The sequence below is a fragment of the Scylla paramamosain genome, unplaced genomic scaffold (genome assembly GCF_035594125.1).
Source record: "Scylla paramamosain isolate STU-SP2022 unplaced genomic scaffold, ASM3559412v1 Contig16, whole genome shotgun sequence".
NCBI classification, from domain to species: domain Eukaryota; kingdom Metazoa; phylum Arthropoda; class Malacostraca; order Decapoda; family Portunidae; genus Scylla; species Scylla paramamosain.
The window spans coordinates 382,501-388,788 of NW_026973681.1; positions in this window are offsets into that span (position 1 = coordinate 382,501).

The window sequence follows — 6,288 nt, forward strand, 5'->3', positions numbered from 1 at the left end:
TGATTGGATGGCAGCTTCAAATACGTAACAAGATAATTCTATTTTCACTGCAGACGCCCTGAACTCCTGCTAAACCCTTATTTGCACAAGGATTTAGAGACCTCGTTAAGCTGGAAACAAGAGGCCATATTCTCTAGAATTTCCGAGAGGACACAGCCGCTTCAGGGATCAGTCCACCAGCATCTGTGCACTCCGCGGCTGTGTGCTGTGTGGTTGTATGACTGTGTGGATGTGTGTTGTGTGGCTTTGTGCTGTGCTGTGTGTGTGTGTGTGTGTGTGTGTGTGTGTGTGTGTGTGTGTGTGTGTGTGTGTGTGTGTGTGTGTGTGGTTGAGCGGCTGTGTGCTGTGTGGCTCTGCCTTTGTGGCTGTGCTGTTTGGCTGGGTTGAACGGCGGCTCCTGTTGCTGCTGCTGCCGCTGCTGTTACTACTCGTGTTGCAAAGTTTAAAATAAAAACTATCACTGAGAAAACACAAGCGTGTAGCCAGTACAGCAGCTATCCGTGTGTGTGTGGTGTGTGTGTGTGTGTGGTGTGTGTGTGTGTGTGTGTGGTGTGTGTGTGTGTGTGTGTATGTTTCCAGAACTGTGCATTCAGGTCACTTGATCTGTGACAGTTAGAAAAAAAATACTATCTCGGCGGGAAGCACTCAGAGATTATAAATTCCGATGCCCATAAACTCTAATTATCATGACAAATCTTTCAGAGATGCTCAAACAGGTCTACATATTATATATATACGAGTATATATATATATATATATATATATATATATATAGAGAGAGAGAGAGAGAGAGAGAGAGAGAGAGAGAGGAGAGAGAGAGAGAGAGAGAGAGATAGAGAGAGAGAGAGAGAGAGAGAGAGAGAGAGAGAGAGAGAGAGAGAGAGAGAGAGAGAGAGAGAGAGAGAGAGAGAGAGAGAGAGAGAGAGAGAGAGGAGAGAGAGAAAGAGAGAGAGAGAGAGAGAGAGAGAGAGAGAGAGAGAGAGGAGAGAGAGAGAGAGAGAGAGAGAGAGAGAGAGAGAGAGAGAGAGAGAGAGAGAGGAGATGAGAGAGAGAGAGAGAGACTCGAACCAGCACTGTTTATCCTCGCGGCTTTAATCTGCTGCGGAAGGGAACGAATTATTGTGGTGATGAATGTAATTAGTTGTGTCGGAAGCAGAGACAAAACGAAAAGGCAACATCGAGCGCTGGGTCTCTGGTCTCACTCTGGCGACTAAGGACACTCACGATCGTCTTCCGCGAGAAAAGAGTCAACTTGGCCTCGTAATCAGAAAGTCTTCGCTCACTTACCACGACTAAAAGGCCACAGAGATGCTTAGCCGGCTTCTCAAGACTGTTTTCTCCTGTTATTAGTGTAGGCACCATGTCAATCTGTCACTAAAAGCGTAAAAATAGCCTTAAAAACCCTTGTAGCTTCAACTAGAGCCTCTTGTAAGTAGTGGAAGTGCTTTGAAATAAGTTCTCTTGGTCACTCAGAAGGCAGCGTGACACTATAATGACAACAACCATGCAGAAGACAGAAAGGACATTAGTGGAAATTACCAGTTTCAAAATAAATATATAAAGAAAACTATACATAAATTCGAGTTAATAGGGGGAAAGAGAAGGAAAGATAAGGGTGTGTTTTGAAGGGCAATGCATGTAGTGACATTCTGGCACCATTTGATTACATTGACTGTAGATCGACACAGACTGAGAATTTCACCTGCAAAATTAGATCAGATTGGCCACAAATTCACAGCTTGATTGATGCAAACATTGGGTGGGGTGTTTTGTCACCTCCACGATTACATTAAATCAGACTGACAACTTGATCACTAATCATTGCTAAGAAAAGTAATAAAGGAAAAGAGAGGAAGAAATGACAAGAAAAGAAAAAAAAAACCACCTTGGCGCTGGATGATGAGTGTTTCTTAGTGCGGAGGGGAGTGTTGGTGTGGGAGGGGAACGAAGGGTGTGTTGCGTGTTGCATGGCTGGGGAGGAAGTGAAGACGTGAGAAGGTGACTTGGCGTGACTTACAAAGGGTAATAACAATACAACACCTGTGGCACGTGTCGGATACATGTTTCCGCCTCCACTGTTATCTAGAAACGGAGACGTGTGTGTGTGTGTGTGTGTGTGTGTGTGTGTGTGTGTGTGTGTACTCGTATTTTTATACACTTTATGTAATCTTAGGCTTACGGACAAAAAAATACTGAGGAAAAAATATTTACGTATGTGTATTTCCCGATAGGCTCGTCTCTTAAGAAACTTGTATTTCGAAAAGCCTCGGCCCGACGGTGAGCTTTGTTTTAGAGGAGGCCAGACGACTGGTGGCGAGGACTCAGGTCGCCCGCAGGTGTGTGGCGCACGCAGGTGTGTGCCGCCCGCCGCCACCTCATGTCAATAAACAGTCTCCTTTTGTCGCGTGTTTCCATTACGCCTTCTTCAGAACCAAGACGTCCATGTAGCTTCAATGACTCCTTGGTAAGAAGTACGACATTCTTTACTTCACTTGTCGCGTGTTTCCTTCACGCCTCACCTTTTTTTTTTTTTTTTTTGTGTAGGAAGGATACTGGCCAAGGGCAACAAAAATCTAATAAAAAAAAATGCCCACTGAAATGCCAGTCCCTTAAAAGAGTCAAAGCAGTGGTCAAAAATCGGTGGATAAGTGTCTTGAAACCTCCCTCTTGAAGGAATTCAAGTCATAGGAAGGTGGAAATACAGAAGCAGGCAAGGAGTTCCAGAGTTTACCAGAGAAAGGGATGAATGATTGAGAATACTGGTTAACTCTTGCGTTAGAGAGGTGGACAGAATAGGAGTGAGAGAAAGAAGAAAGTCTTGTGCAGCGAGGCCGTGGGAGGAGGGAAGGCATGCAGTTAGCAAGATCAGAAGAGCAGTTGGCATGAAAATAGCGGTAGAAGAGACAGCTAGAGATGCAACATTGCGGCGGTGAGAGAGGGGCTGAAGACAGTCAGTTAGAGGAGAGGAGTTGATGAGACGAAAAAGCTTTTGATTCCCACCCTGTCTAGAACAGCAGTATGAGTGGAACCCCCCCAGACATGTGAAGCATACTCCATACATGGACGGATAAGGCCCTTGTACAGAGTTAGCAGCTGGGGGGGTGAGAAAAACTGGCGGAGACGTCTCAGAACACCTAACTTCATAGAAGCTGTTTTAGCTAGAGATGAGATGTGAAGTTTCCGGTTCAGATTATAAGTAAAGGACAGACCGAGGATGTTCAGTGTAGAAGAGGGGGACAGTTGAGTGTCATTGAAGAAGAGGGGATAGTTGTCTGGAAGATTGTGTCGAGTTGATAGATGGAGGAATTGAGTTTTTGAGGCATTGAACAATACCAAGTTTGCTCTGCCCCAATCAGAAATTTTAGAAAGATCAGAAGTCAGGCGTTCTGTGGCTTCCCTGCGTGATATGTTTACCTCCTGAAGGGTAGGACGTCTATGAAAAGACGTGGAAAAGTGCAGGGTGGTATCATCAGCATAGGAGTGGATAGGACAAGAAGTTTGGTTTAGAAGATCATTAATGAATAATAAGAAGAGAGTGGGTGACAGGACAGAACCCTGAGGAACACCACTGTTAATAGATTTAGGAGAAGAACAGTGACCGTCTACCACAGCAGCAATAGAACGGTCAGAAAGGAAACTTGAGATGAAGTTACAGAGAGAAGGATAGAAACCGTAGGAGGGTAGTTTGGAAATCAAAGCTTTGTGCCAGACTCTATCAAAGGCTTTTGATATGTCCAAGGCAACAGCAAAAGTTTCACCAAAGTCTCTAAAAGAGGATGACCAAGACTCAGTAAGGAAAGCCCAGAAGATCACCATTAGAGCGGTCTTGACGGAACTCATACTGGCGATCAGATAGAAGGTTGTGAAGTGATATATGTTTAAGAATCTTCCTGTTGAGGATAGATTCAAAAACTTTAGACCAAGATATGTTCGCAGCCTTACTAACTCCTCGGTAATGACAGTATGAAACTTTTTTACTTCATATGTCGCGCCTTTCCTTCACCAGAACTAAGAAGTGCACGCAACTTACTAACTTTTTCGCTGATGACAGAAGCCCCGGCAGGACCAAGATAACACGCAATCTTACTAACTACAAATTAACTGCATAACTTTCTTTTTCTCCGTAATGGCAACTAGACAAATGTATGGATGGTGATGAGAGGTGGAAATAAGTGTGTTTTGAACAGAGACCGTCACGTCTAGGCCTGATGGCTTCTTACAGCTTCCCATATTCTATTATCTTATTTACTGCAGTGAGTCATGTAGACAAAAAGAGTACATGAGGGGTGAAGTTTGAGGTATACATAGATCAACCCGTCAACCTTTATACAGGTGAATAAAGAGACAGGTAGAATACATGACAAACAATAAAGTTAAGTCATTGGTCGATACAACAACCTTTACACAGGTGAATAAAGAGACAGGTAGAATACACGACAAACGATAAACGACACAACAACCTTTACACAGGTGCATCAAGAGGCAGGCAGAGTACATGACAAGTGGTGAACCTTGAGGCGCAATCACCACGTCCACCTTTACACACGCAGATAGACACACACACTCCATGACGTGAGATGAGGCTTGAGATACAGATCGACGTGTCTACTATACAAACGATAACGCTTCCCAATGACACAGCCTTGCTACAAAGAGAAATATTACGTCCCTCACTTCCCATCGGCGTTTTGTGACATTTTGCCGTCTATATGTCACTTGATTCTGCCTTTTAGTTTGATTTCCATGTGATAAAAAATGTATTGCCAGTAAGAGGCACCGGAGAGGCTTACCTGACATGCCGCTCTCCTCCTGTCTAAACACAATGAAGGGGCGCACTGTGGCCGCCCCGCCTCCACGCCCTCTGAAATGATAGAAAAGAGTGAGTATTAGCAATATTAGGAATGTTTACAATCCCTGCAGAGTGAGTATTACTAGTATTAGGAATGTTTACAATCCCTGCAGAGTGAGTGTTACTAGTATTAGAAATGTTTACAATCCCTTGCAGGAACATAACAAGCAATTACGACGAAAATCTCGCAAAAAAAAAAAAAAAAAAAAAAAAAAAAAAGATCGTTATTCTGATGATGATGATGATAAAAATATTAACTATGAATATTACTACTACTACTACTACTACTTTTACTACTACTAAAACATTGTAACGAATACTACTACTACTACTACTACTACTTTTATTACTACTAAAACATTGTAACGAATACTACTACTACTACTACTACTACTACTACTGCTGCTGCTACTACTACTACTACTACTACTACTGCTACTGCTGCTGCTTCTACTATTACTACTACTACTTTCACTATAACACTACAACTATTACTACTACTACTTCCACTAAAACACTACAACCACCATTACTACTACTGCTGCTGCTGCTACTACTACTACTACTACTACTACAACTACTACTACTACTACTACTACTACTACTACTACTACTAATAATAATAATAATAATAATAACAATAGTAACAATAATAACAACAGTGATAATAATACACATAAAAAACAACAGCAACAACAATAATAATAAATGAATAAATAAATAAATAAACACAAGATAAAAAGAAATAAAACGGAATAGACTGAAAATGTTGTGTGAGCGCCTCATTACTTATCAATGTTGCATCCACTATTTATGTTTTTAACCACAGCTATTGAAGAAGTGAAGGGTTTGTAGCAGAGCCAGCACTATGGGAGGTGTTGACAAGGAGTGGGGCAAGGTGGAGAGGCAAGGTGGCGTCAGAGTGTTTAAAAAAGAAATGTATATATTCATACTTTCATGCCTACCTGTCTACTTGCATCCATTTATCTTTCTATACTGTCTGTTTGTCTATCTATCTGTTTAAGTATCTTCATATTTATCTATCTATCTTCCTATTTCACTATGTATTTATCTACCTATTTCTCTTCCTATCTACTTATATATCTTTGTATCTATCTATCTATCTGTCTATCTGACCATCCATCTCTATATCCCTATCTATCTGTTCATCTATTTGTCTATAAAAATAAAAAAATATCTACCTAATTATTCTTATAATATATATATATATATATTATATATATATATATATATATATATATATATATATATATATATATATATATATAATATATATATATATATATATATATATATATATATATATATATATATATATATATATATATATATATATATACTCGTATATATATATATATATATATATTTATTTATTTATCTATTAGTCAGTCATCTCAAAGTTTACTCATACATCCATC